Below are 23,638 nucleotides of genomic sequence, written 5' to 3' on the forward strand. Positions count from 1 at the left end.
TGAGATTGAGTTCTAGTCAATGGAATTCGGGCAAGTGATGCACACCTCTTTCAGCCTAGCCTATAACACTTCTATGAATTCTTCCATCATCTCTCTTCCCTCTTCTGGTGGGTGAATGTCCCTAACAGGGTACCCTTGGAATCCAATCATAAAGATCACATAACCCATGGCAGGCTGGAATGCTGAGTAACTGGCTGAAGACCCCTTCACCATTTGAACTTGGTGTGGTTGGGAAATGCACATGTATCGTGATAAACCACTGAGTGGTTATCAGTAACAGTGACCAACATTACTGTAACTATAGGGTCAAAGACCCAAAAGAGGTAAGAATGAATGGTTAGCTTCTTTACTGCTTCAGAGCCCAGTATGTGCCATACAACCACAACCAGGTTCCCCAAAGAGCTCAATCCCTTGATCTGGACATTTATCCCATAGATAAAACGTCTCACTTGGCCAAAGTTACCTAATTGGTTTGGGAGGAGCCTGGATTCCTACTCAAGTCTTCTGATTCCTGCAATCTTGCCATTTTACTTCCTACAACTCTGTTATTTCAAAGGAAAACCAGAAGAAGAACTGCCCATCAGAAGAGATGGGCATATCAGCAGAGGAAGGGAGTTCTAACTTAACAAAAAGGGTTAATTTTAAGATTCTGAAGGGATTTCAGGTCCTAGGACGGCATTCTTCAAGCTCAACATCAATAAGATAGGAGCTAGATGTGTTTTGTTCATTATTGGTCACATGCACAAGGACCTGACCGAGTGCAGCAACAGTATAGGTGCTCAATAAGTACATGTTGAGTGAAATGTTTGTGTGCATATGTGGATGTATGCATATGTTTGGGAAGAATTGGCTCCTAGTGGTTGGGTCTGAGTTTCCTGTGGCTGGAAGACTGTTGGCATTCACTCTTAAAGCACACAGGGACCCCACCTTTCACTCCTTCACTCCCCTACTAGAATGCTTCCAATGTATCTCCAAGCCCTGCCATAGGACAGATGCTGCAGGAAGGGTGGGACATTAATAAGTGCCCCTTATTTATTGAGCATGCAAATTTGTCTTGAAGATCAGCCCCAAACTCAAAGGGAAACAGCAAAATGGTTTCTTGAGTCCCTGGACAGTCTTATAGACTGATACAGTCTCCTTCACTCTGAATGTCCACCATTCTGACTATCCTTCCAAAAATCATTATCCCAGGGCTCGACTTTTTGTTCTCTTGGAAACATCAGATCCTGCAGCCACTGAACACAGAGATGAACTGTCCTATTATAGTCATTTGAATGAGAGCCACAAGTTACAGGAGCAGATGTTCTGGTGGAGCAGTCATAGGAATCACAGCAAGGGCCAAGAGAAACTTACACGTCTCATAGGAGAGACTGCACCACACAGAGGAAATAGACAAGGATGGGGACCATCTGTTGAGAGCTTGACACGAGGCTCTTTGATTGACCAGTTATGTCCCTTATAGCAAGTAAATTTCCTTTCTGAATCTCAGTTCTATATTTGGACAATGAAAACAATGTAGGAAAATAATAATAATAATAGCAACAAGATTTAGTGAGAGCTACCTAAATACCTATCCCTGCTCTGAGCACATTGAATGCATGATATCATTTAATCTTCCCAATAGTAATAGGTTAGGTGTTAACATTATGCCCTTAATAGTTAGGTACTATTATTCCCTGGATATCGTCTTACACCACAGATCTGTTGTGAGAATTGATTTATATAATGCAAGTTAAAAGACAAAATGAATTGCCAAACAAACATTATTTTCATAATAATAAATCACACTTTAGAGTTGCCTCTTATACAACTCTTGATTACATCTATCTATCTATCTATCTATCTATCATCTATCATCTACCTAACTTCTTTCTTTCTCTCTCTCTCTCTCTTTCTCTTTCTTTCTTTCTTTCTTTCTTTCTTTCTTTCTTTCTTTCTTTCTTTCTTTCTTTCTTTCTTTCTTTCTTTCTTTCTTTCTTTCTTTCTTTCTTTCTTTCTTTCTTTCTCTTTCCTTCCTTCCTTCCTTCCTTCCTTCCTTCCTTCCTTCCTTTCTCTCTCTTCTTTTCCTTCCTTCCTTCCTTCCTTCCTTCCTTCCTTCCTTCCTTCCTTCCTTCCTTCCTTCCTTCCCTCCTTCCTTCCTTCCTTTCATCATCTATCTATTTAAAACATCTGCCTTGGCTTACCATTGCTCCAGTGCATCTACTGTGTTCCCAAAGAATACTTTAAACAATAATGTTATAACACCTAACAGCATTATTGTTAATCACTGCCTATAAGTCTTTCTCATGGTTGTGAATTCCACCAGTTTATTGAACAACCATATTTTATATGGTTATTTTATATATAGATATATTTTATATATCTTCACACCTCTAGTAACTGGAACACCTTAAGTGTTCTATAAATATTTGAGAAGATCCTACTGTGGCTTATTATATATTAGGTATTTACTATATGTAAGGCACTATGCTAAGAACTTTAAATATACTATTCTGATATAATCTTTTCTACAATACTGTAAGTTCTCACACTTAAGCATACCTCAGAATCACATGAAGGGCTTGTTAAAACGCAGATTTCTGAGTCCCACTCCCTGGGATTTCTGATTCAGTAAACCTGGGGTGGGGCTCTGAGAATTTACATTTCTAATAACTTACCAGGTGATGCTGATGTTGCTGGTCCAGGGACCCCACTGAGAACCATGGCTCAAGTCAACATTTACATTTTAGGGATAAGAAAATTAAATCTCAGAGTTGCGTAGCTAGCTGTATTGGTTTTCTAGGACAGCTGTAACAAAGTATCATAAATTGAGTGGTTTAAACAACAGAAATCTATTGTCTCACAGTTCTGGAGACTAGTGGTTCAAGATTAAGGTGTGAGCATGGCTAGTCCTTGTGAGAGCTGTGAGGAAAGAATCTGTGCTAGGCTTCTCCCCTAGCTTCTGGTGGGTTTTGGGCAATCTTTGGCATTCCTTAGCTTGTCGAAGCATAGTCCCAATCTCTGCCTTGATGTTCACATGGCGTTCTCCCTCTGTGCATGTCTGTGTCCACACTTCCCCTTTATATAAAGACACCAGTCATATTGGATTGGGCCCACCCTAATGATCTCACATGCACTTGATTACCTCTGCAAAGACCCTAAGAATGTGGCTGTATTTGAAGATAGGTTAGGACTTCAACATATGAATTTTGGGGCAACACAATTCAACCCATAATATTAGTTTAATCTCAAGGTCACACAGCCAGTAAGTGTTAGAGGCAGGATTGAGACCAAAGACTGTCTGATTCCAGAGCCCACACTTGCAATAATTTCACTAATTTGACTCCCTTGGTGTATAAAATAAGTGAATAAATATACAAGGAGATCAAAAAAGTTGCTAGAGAAAAAGTAATTGGATCCCCACTTTTTTGTCAAGTGACAACAGAAAACCCTTCTCCACATGCCCTACAAAGCATAGCAAAGATACTCGTGAGCTCTGGCATTCTAACTGGCCTGATGGATGACAAGAGAGTCAGATGTAGACGTGACTGTCCCAGGCTTACAGCTGCCATTCAAAATGCTCCAGTCAAGAAGCAAGAATTTTCTGTCTTGCTTGTAAAGAATACAGAATGTTCAGGGCCTCAAATTAGAGAGTTTCCACTTTGTCAACAACTTTCTTGGACCTTCCCCCATCTAACCAGAAGGGATGCTTGGCCATCTCGACTGGGCCTGATGCACCAGTGAAGGTAGTATCTGGTGTCATGTCTTTTTCTCTGGAAGAGCTATGCAGGCTTCTGAAGGCTGGGAGTGGAATGGCGGTAGGAGGGGGAGGGAGGCAAGGTGGGGAAAGAGCTAGCTAGGTCAAACAGCATGGCTGCATTTCCTCCCTGACTCGTGAAGGCTGAGATTTGTGGATAACATAAAAGGTTACAGCCCCTCTTTGGAAGCCACAAATAACCCTACTTGGGCTATGACAGCTCGGCAGCCCTTGGCGTGCCATTACACATTTCTGCCTGGGATTCCAGCAGTGCCTTCGACCAGCTGGCCCCAAAGTATGGTCTCCACAGAGCGTGTCATAGCAACTCTGGGTCGCTGGGGAGCCATTCCCTCCTATGACTCAATGCCCAGAGACAGAGCTCGATCTAATGAAATTACATACTTTCTGGAGTGGTTAATAAACGCGGTCTATTTCTCCATATGGGATGAATATTCTTAACTGAAAGGAATGTGAGTACGTGGAGGTGCACACGTGTATAGCTCTGCCTCTCCCTAGCAATGGCTAAAATTCCATGGCCTTGGCACAGAGATCCTAAGGAAAGAGTCCTTAAAAATAGAGGTAACCCCCACAGATACACAAATTAAAGAGTGAATGTAAAAACCTAGTGAAATCTGAATAGGTTCTGAACTCAAGTTAATAGCACTATATCATGTTAATTTCCTGATTTGGATTGTACTATGGTTATGTGTGATATCATTATTGGGGGAAACTGGGTGAAGGGTACACAGGAATGCTGCACTATTTTTGCAGCTTCTTATGAATCTTAAACTACTTTAAAAATGATTTTCACAGTGAGAAAATGTATAATGCTACTGCTACAATTACAACAGCAACAACCAAAACATAGGTAGAATTTTAAATACTCTACTAACTAGGCATCATAATCCTTCATAGACGTCATAGTGCAAAACAGTCATTAAAGCCTTGTAATAATTTCAAAACCATATGTTGATTTTGGGAAATTTCTGGTGTGGTCTTCTGTTGGATAAGGGTCTCTAGCTAACGACATTTTTGTCTAAGCCGTGATTTGACATAAGAAATGGTATAAAATGTGTCCGCTGACTCCGCCAGGTAAGTGAGTCATTAGGTTATTGATGTCCAGCACTTCATTGCATCCTGAGGGCACCTGAGTGAGTGCGGACCTCGTGGCACACCTAGGCCCACCCCTGGGTGTTGGCACTTTCCATGTGGCCCAGACCTGGAATGCCTGCTCTTTGACCCCTCCTTGCAGTGCCGCTGCCAGTCTGGGTCAATCTGGAGCAACGGACTGGGATCATACCCCCCTATGCTGCTGTCACATTGGTCCACTCAGCAGCCAAATGGGGTTGCCAGAATCCATGCCCACACTGCTCTTAGGACCTGATTTCATGGCCACTACTGTCCTGGCATCATTAGATACTTTTAGAATCATTAAATAGAAATTTTCTTTTTACCAGAATGATGTTATTCATGGTGTGGAAGCCTTTTCCGGCTTCCGCTGAACTAATAATTACATTAAAAGTTTTCTAATCCTAATAATAGTGTCTGAGATATTCCTTTATTCAATATCTTTATAATCAATTAAATCATTCTATGTCGAGAAATCTATTTAACTATGATCATTGGGACACCCTATGATAATTAACTTGAGCTAATAAGTGTATATTAGAAATAATATTATAAAGTAATCATATAGTTTTTCACAGTTACTATTACACTACTTATTAACTGAAATGGAAGTATTTCATGATTTTACCAACTGGTTCATTTATATAAGTGCATATCAGCTGAATATCAGTTCTGCTTGGACCTAATACATGGTTCTTCTAGGGCTAGTGGGCTCTCAGTCACAAGAAATATTCACAAAGAAAAAATCTAGACACTTTTAAAGTGTTGCTATGGAGAGAATTTGAAGAAACAGGTCTGTTTGTATAAATGTCTGTTAAATCTATGAATCAATAAATCAATGGTAAATGGGTGTTTAAGATCAGTATCTTAAATCTCTTCTGACCGCGCGATACAAGGATTCTAGCTCCTCTATTCAAGCTGCTAGGAATTTAGCCATAAACGTGACAGATAAGACTCCTGTCTATATGAAGTTTTCATTTTAGGAAGCTAATGAGAGAGAAAAAGAGAGAAAATAATATAATTTCAGAGATTCATAAAAGCTATGAAGGAAAATAGAATAAACAGAATGAGAGAATGGAAAATTGTTTTAGATAAAAATTTTCAGATTGTTTGTGTCTTTGTTTTCAACAAACATATCAGGGCATGTAATTCCAAAGATATATGGTCCTATTCTCAACCTATGGGGTGGCCAAACCTTGCTTTCGCTACCGTTTTCATTGTGAAACTATACTACGGAATTTTCTTCCAGCATATCTGGAATATTCTTCTTACCATCCCGAATCCCAGGGAGAGTTTGCTCCTTGAGTTTGAATGAATCTTATGAAAAAGACAACTGAGTAGTCTATGGTGTTAGACCAGGCTCCCTAGAAAACAGCTTGATGTAAAGCTTATGTACTAATATTTTCTAAGAGATGCAGTCCCAGGACAGTGACGGTGACGGAGAAAGGGAAGGGAGGCGGAGAAGGAGAGCAAATACAAGGCGGTGCTTTAATACACCGTGCACAGCATTATGAGAAAACACATCTGGTTGCTGGTTCATACAGGACGCCCCTGAATAGGCCGTAAAGAACTGCCACACCTTGGAATAGCCCATCAGGGAAAGAAGGGAACAGCATTTATCTGTCGTTCCCTCCTGTCTCCTACTTCTCGTTAGTCAAGTTTTCCTTGTGGGGCACTAACACCTCCACACTTCAGAGTTGTGTGACACAGCCCCTGTGGACATGGAGAAGGTGAACTCCTATGCTCAATCATAGAGAACTGCGCCTCAGCTTGGAAGAGCAGGGAGGAGTCAAAGCCTCTGTGGTGCTGGCCGTGTCAGTCCTGGGCTCTCACTGAGGAAGGCTCAGTGGAAGCCATGTCAGAGGCCAGCCCTCAATCAAAGGGAGACCAAGGCCAATGACAGCACCAGAATAATAATGGCAGGGAAAGCTTCCCATCCAGCAAGTGGCATAGAGCTCAGCAGGCAGGTGTGGCCAAGGGAATCTAAGAAAGCGTGTATAGCAGGTCCCACATGCCTACTGATCACAATTTGTGATCTTACAGATGGCTCTGGAGCTAGTTCCTAGAAAGGAGCCCCAGGAATTTGTTGAACAATGAAAGTCTTATGTGATTAATCTCTCAAGGTAATTGTTTTGAGGATAATGTTCTCATTTATAGATAATTTCTATCATTTATTACAAACAACTTTATCATTATTTTATATTCTCTTCATCTATCTCTAAAGCTTCTCTATACAAACCAACTTTTATTGAAATACGTTTAAAATCATAGAAGATAGGGCCAACTGGACCTATACATGTGCCATGGACCTTAAACTGTTTAAGAGGGTGTGGTGAAATGTTTAGTCTAATCTACTTCAACCTTCACAGGCCAATCTGGCATCGTTGGTCTATGTTTCCATTGAGTTCAGTTCTCACAGACGCCTTTGATTTCTACCCAAACATTCAAGGAAAAAAAAAAAAAACATGAGACTCAGAACGCAAAGACAAAAATCTAGATACCATTATTCATAATTGATTGCTTCTAAAGACTGGACTTTCTTAGCACCTGACATTGAGCAAAAGTGAGATAAGCAGGGAATGAAAACTCTGTCTATATTCAAATCTCTCTCAGCTGTAAAGCTCTGTGATGGTTAATTTTCTGTGTTGACTTAACTGAGCTAAGGGATATCAAGATCACTGGTAAAACATTATTTATGGGTGTGTCTGCGAGGGTGTTTCAGGAAGAGATTAGCATTTGAATTTGTGAGCTGAGTAAAGCTGATGGCTCTCTCCAATGAGGGTGAGCATCATCCAATCCCTTGAGGGCCCGAATAGGACAAAAAGGCAGAAGAAGGGTGAATTCACTTTCTCTCTGCTTGAGCTGAAACATCATCCATCCTCTCCTGCCCTTGGACATCAGCACACCTGGTTCTCAGGCTTTCAGACTCAGATCGGGACTTACACCATCAGTTCCTTGATTTTCAGGCCATCAGACGCGGACTGAATTACTTGCTATCGGCTTTCCTGGTTCTCCAGCTTGCAGAGAGCAGATCATAGGCCTTCTTGGTCTCCATTACCAAGTGAGCCAATTCCTATAACAACTCTCCTCTTATATATCTCTCTATGTATCTTTTGGTTCTGTTTCTCTGGAGAACCCTGACTAATACAAGCTCATACCCACTTTCACGTAACTAACACACAGTGATACTCATCCCTACTTTGAATGCATAGCCAGGTTGAATGCCTGTCCAAGACTATAAAGAATACTTCCTAACAACCTCATAACCTTCCCCCATCCTTCTAGCCTATATCCCAGCCTCTTGCCCACTCCACTCCTATCACCCATCTGCTTCCCTGGCTTCCTCCCAGCCTTGACCTCACAGGCCTGCTGTCCCATTCGTCCCGTTCCTTCATGTACCCAAACATGTCAGTTACTTCATGCCACAAACATCCTATTTAGAACAATGGTTCTCAACGATCAATGTTCATTTAACCCACCAATGGATATATTTTTTAAAATACTGATTTCAGCCCCCACCCAACACTACTGAATCAAAATCTCCAGGGATAGAACCAAGATACTTTATTTTTATTTTTCAGACCACCATAGATGATTCTAAAGAACAGATATGGTGGTGAACCACTGAGTTAGAGCATGAGACTTGTCTCCTTTAGTGCAGTCTCCACATTTGCTTCAGCCTCCTTTCCTTTGCCCGGCCTCTTCTTGCCTTGCCGTCCACCTCCTGCTCTGGCACCAACCTTCTTCCTTGATAATAGCTCCCAAGCCCTCATTTGTAATCTAATTCGCTTCATGCCTTAACCTTATAGCTGGTTGCATCATAACAGCCTAGAATCTCAGAATTAGATAGTACCCAAGAGATTCCCCAATCTTACCATCCTTTCCACGGAATGTTTTTATAGCCTCTGCATCAGAGTTTCGTAACCCGGGGTCTATAAACTTCAGTGAAAAAAATTACATCTTCATTTTTACTAACTCCTATGTGAAATTTAGCATTTCCTTCTATTATGACTATAAGGAACAATTACAGTTATACTAGCAATACCTCAAACTTGGTAACTAATAGATACCACAGATAGTTTCATATCAATGCAGTTATCACTGCTGTCTTGAAATTTTGTGTATGCTTCAATGGCCTCAAAATTGTAGAGTTCTTTGGTCTCATGCTAGATCTTGTTATTTAATGTTAATAAAGAAGCACACACAATAATGTATTTCAAATATTTTATATATTTTGATATTTTTCAAGATAAATATTTTTCCTTATAAATCTGTGCATTTTATTTCATAGATTTAAGAGCAGTATTCTCCACAATGAGATACCACTACATATACACCAAAATGGCAAAAATTAAAAAGATTGACAGCGCCAAATGTTATGGAATATGTGGAGTATGTCAAGTATGTGGAGTAATCAGAACTCTCATACATTGAGAGTGAGAGTATGAAAAGGAACAACTACTGGAGAAGGTCTAGTGATTTCTTAGAAAATTAAATATCACCTTCCCATGTAGGAGTTGTATGAGTCCACAAAAAGTCTTATATAACAATGTTCATTGCAGACATTCATAACGGTAAAAAAAAAAAAAAAAAAAAAAACTGGAAAGAGCCCAGGTGTCCATCAATACAAGAACGAATAAACAATAGATGGATTATTCACACAATGGTGTACTACTCAAGGATAATAATAAAAAAATGAACTACTGATGCACATAGTGTTAGCATAGCTGAATCTCAAAAACATTAAGCTGAGTGAAAGACGCCTTACAGAAGCAGTCCATATTTTTATATATAGTTCTAGAACAGGCAAAACTAATGAATGGTGGGAAAAAAGTCAGAGTGGTGGTTGCCTCTGGTGGTGTAGAGGTGGGGGCTGACTGAGAAGGAACAAAGCTTCTTTCACTGAGCACAGTTTTTGAGATTCATACCTTGTTGGTGCACGTGCCACTACTTCTATCCTTTTTCTTGCTGAGGAGTACTCCATTGTATGAATATACCACAGATTGCTTATCAAGTCTTCTACTGATGGACTCCCCAGCTATTACTTTTTGGGCTATTATGAATGATCTATTATGAAAATTGTTATACAAATATTTTTTTTTTGGACCTAGAGATCCTCACCTTTGAAGATGATTTGATGCCTTCCTTCCGGATTGGGCTGTCTGCTTGAGCATCCTTGTGAACCCATTGGCAGCACAGCCCCCTCTCAGATTCTCAGCCTTGGTGCCTCCGCATTGTGTCTTTCGCAATGGCTGAACGTGTGTCACTGATAAAATTTTTAAATAAGTTAATGGGACAGCTAGAAATAACCCATTCTCAGCCTCCATTACTTCTGACTAGAACTAGCTGAACAAGGAGCTGGTACCTGCTGATCTTTCTCAAATAGTTTTTTACACGCACTCCATTTAAGCCTTGGCTATCTTCAAGCCTGCTCTACCTAAGGTTCTTCTTTGATACAAGTTCAGCTACCTGAATGCAAGCTCATTTTTTGGAAATAGACATGATTCTTAATTGTGTTACTTCCCAATACCAGAACCCATAGCCCATTCTTTGGCCACTCTCTTATGGAGCCTACTGTTGTCTCTACCTGACTTCCAGTGTTGCAATGCCATATTACCCTTCCAGGATATCAGACCCCTCTGGTCCAATTGACCCCTATAATCAGCCTAAATCTAATGGTTGACATCTGAACAACTCTGTCATTCATTGACCTTCTGTCCAGTTTCCTATGTCTGGACCCCAAACCAGGCCCCCTCTACTATCCATTGCTCAAGATTGGATAAAGTCTTAAAAATGGACAGAATAGGACCCTCACAAAACTTTTCCACGTGACCTCAGTGGCACCACAAGTGACTTGATAAGGAAGGAGCAATATGGAGTGTTTCACATCTTCTCTAAACTTCTCAAGACTTCATTCTTCACTTCTCACTTGTAACAAATGTTTCACAAAAAAAGGTAATTGCCTTCCTGAGAGCTCCTGTTTGAATGCCCTCTCTACTACCTTACAATGTTTTTGTCTCTGTAATCACTCCTCCTAAGTTTTCTTTGGTTTCAAAATAAGAGTTTTCCTATAAGGAGAGATGGTGGGTGGATGAAAGAGAAAGTATGCTTATTGGGTGCCTTCTATGTGCTAGTTTCCATGTTCCATTTAACAGCAAGTAAAATATGTCAGTTAGGATTTGCGTTCACTGCTAGTGACAAAGACTAGAAGTAAAAGCAACATATACGAGATTGAGGATCATTTCTCTTTCAGGTAAAGGGCTTCATAGGTAGGCAATCCAGGACTGGTATAACTACACCACAAATTCATCAGAGATCCTAGACTTCATCTATCTTTAGCCTTCACCATCCTTAGCATGCAGCCTCTAGTCTCAAAAAGAGCTGCTGAGGCTCCAGCTATTACCATCTTCATTCTAGACAGCAGGAGAGAAGCAGCAGGGAGGCACTTCCCAGCTCTGCCAGCTCTTTAAGAGGCCTCCACATCACCCGTTGGCTTCTATCTCTTTAGAGAGTAATTAGTCACATGACCATACCAAGATGTAAGGGAGTTTGGAAAATGTCAACTTCCAGTTGGGCACCGTTAGTTGAATAAATAAAATTGGGATTTTTTTTGTTTGTTTTTTCCTAAAGAAGAAGAGAATAATGGATATTGAGTGGGACATAGAAGTTTCTGCTGAGGGGCATATTGCAGATTCCAGAATTAGGCCTGTTTTACACTAAACTGATGATATTTCTGTGTCACTAGAGCTCGCTGGTGTGTTTTATACTGATATCCTTGGAGAACTGCTAAATAATTTTCAAGGTGTTAATCATTGCCTCCTTTTACTACATCTTCACTTTGCATTTTCTTCTAGCATTGTGAATATCTGTGAATATTTCTTGCCCATTTCAAGTCCACCAAGGGCAAGGGCTTATATGACTCATATTTTTAGCCTTATAACAAAGTACAGGGGCTAGTCCATGGTTCTGGTAGGTGTTTGATAATTGATAAGTAATTGTAGATCTAAAATACATATGTCCCTCTTTTTTTTTTTTATTTTATTTATTTGTTGTATTTTTTCCCCCAAAGCCCCAGTAGATAGTTGTACGTCATAGCTGCACATCGTTCTAGTTGCTGTATGTGGGGCGCGGCCTCAGCATGGCCAGAGAAGTGGTGAGTTGGTGTGCGCCCGGGGTCCGAACCCGGGCCGCCAGCAGCGGAGTGCACACACTTAACCGCTAAGCCATGGCGCCTGCCCCATATGTCCCTCTTTGTCCAGCATGTGCTGCAGCCCCTAGTTCCAACTTATAGAAAAGAAATCATTTCCATCTTTGCTACTCTCAAATCCATCTGTTCTACCATCATTTGGGGTACAATTTTATTTTAATAAAGTAATTTCAACAGAAATGCATGTGTGATGGCTTGGTGGCTACCAATTGGGATGGGAATTTTGCCAAGCTTCATACACTTATTTGCTCTCAGAGTGCCAGTACCACCTCAATATAATGCTCTCTACCTCTCACAGCTCGTTCTTAAGACACATTATCTCATCCAGCTCTGAAAGGTATAACACTTTAGTGTTGTTACACTTAGGAGGCAAGGAAAAGAAGACAGAACGACCTATTGCTGTCTAACTAACGTTATTACAGTGGATTACAAGGTGAGAGTGTTTATGTAGCTTTTTATAACACAAACTCTCTCATAACACTATCTGAAGATTGCAAAAGGAAAATGTTAATGGCAGGAAATGCTACAGTAAAAATATTCTCTATGCTTTGGACCGCATTATGGAAAGATATGTTTTATAAGGATAATATTACACTGGGTGTTTGCTGTCATCTACAAAGTGGTGTGAGTTTGTTTAGAAGTTAACTCTTACCATGCCCCCAAAAGAAAGATGATGGAAATAAATTAGTCTACACTTTAAAAAAAATAATAAAATGAGGCACGGAGAGGTCAATGACTAAATGTTACAGAAGGGTGGAGATTCAGATCACAGCCTTTGCTACCTTGCAGACCCCACCTGCCAAGATGGTCAAGATACAACTCTCCCAGCTAAAGACATTCACAGGAGGGAGCCCAGGATAGAGGGGCACAACTAGGACAATGCCATATGATGAAGGAGTCAGGAGCTGGAGATGTTGATTTTAGAGAAGAGGAAGCCCAAGAGGACATGGTCTCAAAGGAGAGGAGCAAGGTTTGGTTTTAATGAACTCAAGGGATAAAACCAAAATAATGAAGAAAAGAAACCTACAGAAGACAGACTCCAGCTCATTAAAAAGAATAACTGAAATTCTAAGCATCCTCAAAACAGTCCAGATCATCTTGTAGGGAGGGAGTTCCCTGTGGCTAGAGGAATTCAACCAGAAAGAGGATGTTTATTTGGAGAGAATCATCAAACAAGAGGCCTTGGCAAAAACCACTACTGCTGTGGCCCAATCTCTCATTATTTCTCACCAGACTATTGCAATAGTCTCCTAACAAGTCTCCCTGCTTTGGCCCCTGTCTTACAGCAAAAAAATTTTTACAGGAGCCTGAATGATGATCCTTTTAAGAGCAAATTAGATCATGTCACTACTCTGCTCAAAACCATCCCATGAATTCTCTTCTCACCTCATGTGAAAAGCAAAGTCTATAGAATGTTCTAAAAAGTCTATAAAATATATCCCCATGCTATGTCTCTGAACTCATCTCTTGTTGCTCTCTCCCTACCTTGTTCCACTCCAGCCACACTGACCACCTTGTTACAACTCAAATACATTAGGCGTGGTCCCACCTCAGGGCCTTTGCACTTGCTCTTCCTTCTGCCTGAAACATTCTCCTTTCAGATATCCTCTTCTTGGCTGGCTGGATTTGTCACCAATTACTGATCTCCTCCCAACTGTCACTCTCTCAATGAGCCCTTCACAGACTGCTCCCAGGCTTGCACCCCCTGGTGGCTGTCCCTGCTTTATTGATTTCATTGCACTCAACACCATCTGACATATCATATTTTTTACTTGCTAATTTATTATCTCCCTCCACCACAAGAATGCAAGTTCCACGAGGGCAAGGGTTCCTCTCTATTTTGTTTACAAGATATATCCAAAGGATCTGGAAGATTAGCAATGCCTGGCATAAGATAGATACTCAGGAAATAAGTGTTGAATGGATGAAGGATGCTTCTCAAAGACAGGGTTCCAGACTTTGATAAACAAGGCTGTAGTCTATCGAGAGCCACTGAAGAGGTTTAAATGAGATCATGATATCACTACTTATGTATCCAGAATGATCTCCCAGCAGAATCAGGATGGGAGGACTTGAGTTCTAAGCTGTGCACATAAAGGGAGACCACAGAGAAGACTAGCCCATAGTCCAGGCAAGAGGCAAGAGGGCAAGAGGGATGTGCATCAAAGAGATGTTTTAAGATTTAAAACAGGGCAGAGAAAGTCCATTTTGGATGCCTAGCTTATCTGCACAAAGCTATTCAGTTGCCTGAGAGCCCTTTCTCTGCTGGGCCCCGATCTTCATCACTACAAAGCCACATGGGCAATGCTTTCCTTTCCAGTATGGTGAAAGGGGGCGTAGGAATGTTTTCCTTGGCTGTCATAGTTCCGAATCAGGATCAATAGGATCAAATCCAAACAGAGCCCAGATCTAGCCCTGCTCCAGAACAGACCGGACATTTGGTGTGTGAACAGACAGCCCAGATACCAACCCCCAGTTTCCATTACAAAAATAATAAAAGTTCGAGGGAAATGAGATTGGAAAACCAAAGTAAGTAGAAGGCTCAAGACATCCTCCTATTTGTTTTTCTTCTGTTTCTCGGCCCTGAGCCAGGAGGGCCCTCTTCCCAATGGTTGCCTGGTTACAGCCTGAGAGGTTCGCCAGGGTAACATCTGGAATAAAGGTGGGTGGGCAAGGAGCCAGGCCCTGCTCAACTTGAGCAGGATCTGAGAAAGAAAGGAAAAGAAAATTTTTTTTCTAATTACCTCCCAACCTTGAGGACAAAGGAAGGAAATATTTGAGATAAACAGAAAATATGTTAAAAGGTTTTCTTTTAAAGGGTTATTAAAACTCATTAACATAGCAAAGAGATAGAAGGCATAGGGGAAGCTATGGAGGGTACAGCCATTTTAATAGGCTGGGTTTTGGACTGGACATCTGTTGCCCATGACCCTAAGCAACTCTGGGTTTTGTGTCATTCAGTGTTATTCTTGAGTTCAGCTTGGTTCAGAATAGAAGGAACTACATTCAAATATCTAATAATAATACTGATAATATTAATAATAAGCAATTATTAATTGGTTACCATGTTCCACTGAGGGCTCACGTGTATTTTCTCATTTAATCCTTGCAACTCTTTGGAATAAGACTGAGCCTTAGAAAGGGTAGGACATTTCCTGCTGAACAGCTCATACTCACCTGGCAGGCTTATTCCAGGACCTGCTTCCTTCCGCACTCTACTCTCCTGCCTCCCACAGGGTACCTCCACCCTGGTGACCACAGCCCATCAGGTGTTGCATCCCTCCCATGGATGAGGGAGATGGTTGAGCACTGTGATAAAGAGCCTGGATATAGACTTCCTGAGTTCAAGTCACAGCTCTGTGTTACCTTGAGTGAATACCTTATTCTGAGTCTCATGTCCCTCATGCATAAAAGGGGCTAATACTGTATTTTTTGCAAGGGGTTGCTAGAAGAATTTAATGAGAAAATATCTAAAGCACTTAGCACCCTGTGATTGCAGATGTTTAATAAACATTAACCTGTTGATATAATTATGATTATAATTTATATTTGGATTCTTCAACTGAGGATATATTCATTGAGAACTTATTGCACCAAGAACTGGGGTGATGTATGAAACATAATCATGGGCTTTGTGGTAAATCCACACTCTGGTGGATCCTATCTCATCCTCCATGACTTCAACTTCTCTTTTCCAGAGAGAGAAAGTGTAGAGTTGTCCACTGAATCACGCATTCCTTCTCCTCCCACAGCTGTGCTTGGGAAAACCCATGTAAACAAATGAATTCATTTCCATGAACACTTCTTATATGTTTTTTAGATATTGTGGGAGAACACAAGAAATTGAAGATGTGGTTCTTATCCTCTGAGACTTCTCTGGGAGGAATTGAGATTAGAATTAAAGTCAGCATAACTTCTGTATGATGGAATGCCTCTAAATATTCTTCTTGTATATTTTAATTGAGAATAGATCTGAACACTAGTGTGGCTAGTGTGGTTTGGTTATTCTAAATGAGTTCTCCATTTCTGGGTTCCCAGTCAAAGAGAAAAGATTAAGGATACTGGTTCTGGAATTACATTGACCTTAATTTTTTTTCTTTTTCCTACCCAAAGCCCCAGTGCATGGTTGTATATCCTAGGTGTAGGTCCTTCTAGTTCTTCTACAAGAGCCGCTGCCACAGCATGGCAACTGACAGATGGGTGGTGTGGTTCCACAACCAAGAAATGAACCCAGGCCACTGAAGCAGTGCGAGTGCCGAGCTTTAACTACCAGTCTGTCAGGGCTGGCTCTGACCTTAGATTTTAAACGAGTAGCTTTACCTCTTTGTTCCTCAGTTTCTTCATCTGTAAAATATGCATAATGATAATGATAATTGTACCTATTGCCACACATGTTAAGATTATAGAGAATATTCGGATAAGTGTCTAGCACAGTGATGGATATAAAGTAAATGTCTTAGTCAGCTCAGGCTGTTGTAACAAAATACCACAGACCCGGCAACTTAAACAATGGACTTTTAATTCTCACATTCTGGAGGTTAGGGAGTCCAAGATCAAGGTGCCATCAGATTGGGTTCCTGGTAAAGACTCTCTTCCTGGCTTGTAAATGGCCATCTCCTTGCTGTATCCTCATATGGCAGAAAGAGAGATTTGGTGCTACTTTCTCTTCTTATAAGGGCACTAATCTCATCATGGGGGCTCCACCCTCAAGATCCCATGTAAGCCTAATTACTTCCCAAGGGCCCCACCTCTAAATACTATCACACTAGGGATTTAACATATGAATTTTATGGGAACATATTCAGTCCAAAACAGTTAAGTGTACAATCAATGTGATCTATTGTAACTCTTAACAATAATCATAATAGTTCCTATAATTATAATTTAAGACCACCCTGATTTTAACTGTAATAGGACACCTGAGAGTAGATGCCTTACTCCTACCAAAAGAAAAAAAAAAAGAGAGAGGAATTCCAGGCCAAATATTTTTGTTCAGGCAGAAGTGATCACATGATTAATACCTGGAAGCAAATGGTAAAATAAAGACAAGAGAGCCACAACTAGAATGTAAGCTCATAAAGCAGGGCACAGGACTGTTCTGTTTATCACTGTACCCACAGCATACAGCATGGATGCCAGCACCGAGCAGGAGCTTCACAAATTTTGGTGGATGTGCCGAAGAACTACTGGTTTCTGAGAAGAAACAATCAGCAAGTAAATTCAGGATGATCCCTCGCTATTGGTGTAGATCTAGGAGGAACTTTTGTTGAAAAATATTCTATTCAACATTCTACTCAGGTAAACACTACTTTCCAAACTAAAATCCTGTCAGGTCTTTGGCTCAGGGGCCTTATCTTTTATTAGTCAGTATAATGTAAAGGATGATTTTGTTGTTATTGCCATGGAGTTGATTCCAACTCCTAGTGACCCTATGTACAGCAGAGTGGAACCCTGCCTGGCCTTTTGGCTCCATCCTCTCACCTTCCCGCACTATATCAGAGAATACTCTGCTACTATTCACAGAGTATTCATGGCCAATTTTTTTAGAAGTAGGTATCCAGGTCTTTCTTCCTAGTCTGTCTTAGTCTGGACACTCCACTTAAACCTGTCCACCATGGGTGACCCTGTTGGTATTTGAAATGCCAGTGGCATAGCTTTCAGTATCACAGCAACATGCAGCCACCACAGTATGACAGATGGGTGGTGTGGTTCCCTGACCAGGAAATGAATCTGGGCCACAGTGGTGAGACCACCAAATCTTAACCACAAGACCACCAAAGGATGATTGTGGAGAATGGTATTGATATTTACAGAATTCAAAGCACATGCTTATTTGACACCCACAGAGTGCCAAGTCTTCCTGCACTAGGACTCAACAATATGGATTCAACAATAGATAAACCACAGTCTCTGCCTTCAAGAAACACAAGGCCCAGCTGGAGAGATGGGCACAGAAACAAAGAAAGAAACTTACTGAATTAAGTGCTATGCCAAAGACACTGTATACACATGGAAGAAAGAAGTAGCTTGGTAGTCAGGAAGACAGTGAAGAAAAGACCTAGTTGAGTTAAGTCTTGCATATATGGTTGTCAGGCATCCAGTTAGGGAGAGAGTCTTCCAGGTAGAGGGGCCAGCTTGCACAAAGACAGAGAGGTGTGAGCATGTGCACAGTGTAGGTGGAGGATGACGGCATGATGATGGAGATAAGGCTGGGATCACTCATTCAAGGGGTCCTACATTCTCTTTACGAGTTTGGATTCTGTTCTCTAAGTAACAGAAAATCACAGAAGGAAGGAAATTTTCGAAAACAGAGGTGGTATTATCAAGAGTTAGTAACAGGTTGGCTACAGATGGTAAGAAAGGAGTATGAAGCATTTTATCACATACAAAGGAGGGAGCACAAGTTTGAGAAGAAGGTAATGAGCACAGGTTTGGGGTGTGCTCATTGCTGTGTGTCTCAAAAGCAGCCAGGCAAGCAATAGAGAATGGCTGGAAGCTCAGAACAGTGGTGTTAGCTGGAGAGAGTGTTTTAGGGATTCATGTTGATGGAGATGGAGATGATATACCTGCTCAAGGCTGGGGAGGGGCGATGATGTGAAAAGCTATGATTCTTCCCCTTTTCTAGGTCATGGATTTTTTGAGAATCTCATGTAATGCTATGGATTCTCTGTCAGGAAAATGTCAAAAAGCTGCATGCATACACATAAAGTCTGCATTCAATTGTGGAATCTTCTAAGACTGCAGAGAAGCACAGAGCCCCACTTAAGAAACCTTGGAGAATGGGGAGATTGAAGAGGGGCCAAGTTGCCATCCTGGATGCAAGCAGTTTGGGAGGTGAAAAGCTGGGAGGAAATCAAATGGAGGAGTTTACAACAGTCCCCACCCCACAGGGCACACGCCTCCCAGGAAGTCAGGTGACATTTGCTTCTGAGTTCAAATGTTTAGGTGTAGCAGAACAGACTTTTGAGCTCCTGTCAACTCTTTAAAATTTTTGACAAATCTCCCTTCTCACTTTTCAACCCATATTTCTTTCTCCATATGCTGCACCATCCTGATGTGCCTTTCAAGGAGCTACATGAATTCACAATGAAAACGCTGAATGGAAACTCACTCATGGATGTCTTCACAATTGTAGGTTACTAACTTGGGCTGTGGGGAAAATTCTGTCCTGGTGGTGAAAGGCACTTGGGGTTTTCTGTAGAGCTTCCCAGAATGGCAAGAGTTACTTGAAAAGCAAAACTAAACATGAAGACGAGAGAAAACAGCTTCTGGGTTTACAGATGTTCTTGTTCTCCCTACAGCCAGCACTTGAAATCTCAGCACTGAAGTTCGTGATTGTTGGGGATCATTTGTCAATAAATAAAGCAGTCACCAGACAGCAAAGCCTGAATCTTTCCTGCATTTCTTTGAAATGTTCCTGGTTCCTTCTGCCTCCATGGTTGGTCACTGCCTGAAGTTGATCTCTCAGGACTGTCTAGTCTCGTTTTAATGATGCAACAGCTCCATTCACTGGTCTCCCTCACTCCAGTAATCTTTCTGCCTGCATCATTGCCCTCACCCCCATCCTCCCATCCCCACCTTATCTATCCATCATCCACACTGCCTTTAAAATTATCTTTCTAAAACGAAAATATTGATTCAAATCTTCCCTTGTGCAGACTGGCATTCAAGGCCCTTCTGATCTGGCCCCATCCATCTTACCAGCCTCATGTCCCTCCTCTCCTCCCACTTCTCCACATCCCAAGTTTCAGCCATACCACACGTCCTCAGTCCCCAGACACGCCTTCCTCTTTGCCATATTAGTATGCACTGCCATCTTGTTCTAGAATATCTGGCAAACTCCAGTCTAGGCTTCAAGGCCCACCTCAAGCATTGGACCCTCTGGAGTATCCTCTCTGACTCCTTCTCCACTCTCAGCAAAGACAAGTTTTTTTCCACGAGCTCCTGGGCTGCTCTAAGCATTTAGCTTTAATAGCCCCTGATTGAATACGCATGATATGTTGCTTGTGTGGGGGTGTTTATAGGTTCGTCTCCCCGTGCTAGACCGTGAGCAACGTAAGAGCAACTGTGCATCATTCAAAACATGCTACTGCATAAATGGAACCATTGGTCTCCCAAACTTGGGTTTTTTTGATAAAGTGTCCTGAACTAGGAAAGAATTCACTTTTTTCCCCTTTTACAAAGAGTTTGCTAAAATATTCACTCAAGGAAGCATGAGACATATTTAACCTGTTTAAAAATACTCTTCTAAGACAGGAGGTAAAATGTGAATATGCAAGTAATTCCTCCTAAGGTGCATGATATTTATTTTTTATTCAAGTGGGAAACACTTGAAGCAATTGCTTTGTGTTACCATGTGCACTTAGGTACAATTTTATGTCATACTTGTCACAAATTCAGACTGCTTTCACCTCATATTGATTCCTCTAATTTAAACTTGATTATTTTCTATTCCCTTCCCTTCCCTCCCTTCCCCTCTCTCCCTGCCTACTCACACAACAAATGTGAGCTGACTGCTTCCTCCTTCACGGTCCTGTCTTGGGGAATACAGACTTGTGCTTCTAAACATTAATGTGCCGTGAATCACCAGGCGATCTTGTTAACTTGCAGAGTCTGATTCAGCAGGTAGGGCTGAGCCTGAGATTCTGCATTTGCAACCAGCTCCCAGGCGATGTGGACCATGCTTTAAGTAACAAGAATATAAAGGATGGAGGATGAATCAGGCAGAGACTATGCTTTCCACAACAAGACGACAGTCTAGCGCTGGTCCCTACTTTGCTTCCCTGACAAGGAGTTCCTCTTAGTGTCCACCAGGGCTGCTTCATCACAAAGTGACTATTCTTTTTTTTTCAATTGAGATATAATTGACAGATTGGTGGTTGCCAGAGGCAGGGGGTGGACGGTGAGCAAAATGGATGAAAGTGGTCAAAATGTACAAAGATCCAGGTATAAAATAAATAATTCCTGGGGATGTAATGTACAGCATGGTGATTCTCAATAATAATACTGTATTGTATATTTTAAAGTTGATAAGAGAGTAGCTCAAACGTTTTTTATCAAAGCACCTATTCTTAACTGAAGTGGAGAAACATGTGAGAGAACAGGTGTAGGACTGGGAAAAGGGAAGGGAGGGGAGATTCTCTCTTTGCCCCCAGAAATGAAGGTTTAGATGGTGATCCCAGGCCAGACCAGTGTGTTCACAATTCTGATGTTACTTTTAAGCACAGGCTGAACAAACTATTAAAGCTCAGGCTTCAATGTTAAGACCTCCTAAAAATAGTTAAGGGAATATCATTTGCATGCCTTGGCAATAAATTAAAGGGAGGGCAAAGTGAGAGACTGAACGACTTGCTAGGAATGCACCCACAGGCCAAGGGGCTGGGGGCTCCTTCTTACAGGCATCACATTGGGTCCACAAGAAACTTAAGAGTTCCCACAGTGGAGAGACCATTAGATAGGAAATTGATAAAGTCTTAATAGCTAACTATGGGCTCTCTTTGGGGACACTAGAGCAGAAAGACGAATTTGCTGGGACTCTGCAAGTTTCCCCCAAATCCATTGAAATTTACAACAGCCTAAAGCCAGGGAACCAAGAGGCTCAGGAAATAGACGAAGTTACTTGCAGCCACCTACCCTCCTCTCTGTGCTTTAGAAGCTGAGATTTGCACGAAAGAACAGAGGTTCTTGCGTTCCCACCTACAATATAACAGGTCGATGATTTCTCTGGTCCACTGCTTGAGAGGTTTTTTTTGTTTCCTAATTGTGTCACCCATACTATTAGCTATTTGTCCCACCTAGATTCGTGTCATTATTTACTCATTTGTTTATGCATTCATTCTTACATTTCATCACTTGGCACATGTTTATTAAACATCTACTATGTCCCAGACACTGTACATACGTTTTCACAGAGAGCAGTGAAAATAAAACATAAAATAAGACAGGATTTAGGATAGAGCACCTCCTACCTTCAGCTGAGGTTGATTAGTTTATAGCATCCTTTGGCTACTGTTAGCTAAAAAATCTTCCAACTTCAACCTTGTCCAGATTATATACCTTCATCCCATTCACAAGAATATCATCATATGATATCATGATATCACATGTTAAGTCCCTGATTAACTTCAGGCACACTATTTTCATTTCTTCTCCTTGAACTATCAACTTAAACACCTTATTTTTAAAAGAAAGAATGGTGGTTTAATCCAATTCCTGATTTATTTTAGCAAGTGCATGCTGGCTCCTACTGAGCTAACGTTCTTGTCTAAATGCTCACCAATTATCTCTTTAGCAATCCGTTCTCAAATGGTGCCTCAGAGCAAGTGAAATCACTGCTGAAGCATTTGATCATCCCTTTTTATTCACCTTTACAGAATGTGACTATCTTTATCTGCTTACAGTCCTTCTTTGTTATTCACTATTCTCCAAAAATCACTCATATAAATTTAGCCTGTTTTCCCCACCATTTGTAGACATCATTCGAAATTGAGCTTGTCAGAGAGTTCCCTGTGCAGCTGTGTTGGAGATTCACAGCACTGTCTTCTTTTTATTTATTACAGTATTATGCAGTTATCTAGTTTTTACCCTTAAAAATTGATATTATAAAAGTGCTCATTTAAGAATTCCTACCCAGAAAATATCAACGGCGGTTGCCTCTGGGGAGCAAGATTCACAGTACAGGAAAGACGGAGGGATCCTCTTCCTTTTTATTTTATACTTCTTATATCACTTGATTTTTTGTTTTGAATATCTGATCTTTATACAAAACCAAACTAATTTCTTTAAAAATGCATATTCTACCGAGTGTGGTAGATGTGATCCAATAGTTAATAACCAATAATTATATAATTATATAAATAATAATAATTATTATATAAATAATAATAATAACCAATAATTATAAAACCTGGTGATAGGTTTTCCTCTCTGCCCCTCTAAGACCCAGGCTACACTCCCTTGTGGAGGGAATGACAGAGCCACTGCAAAGACCCAGCACCAATGAGCATTGTCTAGGACCCACCCACCTCCATCGCCTGGACCCTCATCCTCACTGCCAGCCTTGTTCTCTCTCCTGACCTTGTCTGCTTGACTTTCTGCAATGCCTTCATGCCTTTCCACCTGGGGTATCACCATTTGCCTGTGCCTCAGTTTCCCTGGCTCACTGGTTTGTGCTAGTCTAGGCTTATCTCTTCCCTTCTAGCACAACACGTTAAGACTGACTCTAGTTGACGGACCGCTAACTTGAACTTGGCCTTCCTTGGATGAAATACTTTGAGAGGAAGCCAAATGGCTTTGGAATAAATTGTCACTGATGTTTTAGAAGTCCTTAAAGAGGGGCTCAGGTATGTGTCTGATTAGACTCACCCTTGCCTTACCAAGTTATAATGTACTTAGAAGTTTTTATTGTCTACCAGTTTCTGTCATTTCTACCATCATCACAAATATATTTATAATCACACACGTTCAGGGAAAGAGTTTCTCCATATAATTTTTAGACTCTTAGGGAAGATAGTGTTGGTAAGCCAAGCCAAAACCTTGTTAGACACTCTGCTTTTGGTCAAAAGAGA

The 23,638-nt window shown here is 41.1% G+C and overlaps 1 long non-coding RNA gene across 2 annotated transcripts in view; it reads left to right on the forward strand.

Moving 5' to 3' along the window:
• LOC131418443 (uncharacterized) overlaps window positions 1-23,638 on the forward strand; it is a 52,685-nt gene that overhangs the window by 21,720 nt on the left and 7,327 nt on the right. The window contains exons 2-3 of one of the 2 annotated variants that reach the window (XR_009222901.1): window positions 17,192-17,369; window positions 19,140-19,669. This is a non-coding gene — a long non-coding RNA (uncharacterized LOC131418443). Of the gene's footprint in view, window positions 1-17,191; window positions 17,370-19,139; window positions 19,670-23,638 lie in introns of those variants that run through there. The other variant, XR_009222902.1, reaches the window with a different exon arrangement.

This window comes from Diceros bicornis, chromosome 19, assembly GCF_020826845.1.
Source record: "Diceros bicornis minor isolate mBicDic1 chromosome 19, mDicBic1.mat.cur, whole genome shotgun sequence".
Lineage (NCBI taxonomy): Eukaryota > Metazoa > Chordata > Mammalia > Perissodactyla > Rhinocerotidae > Diceros > Diceros bicornis.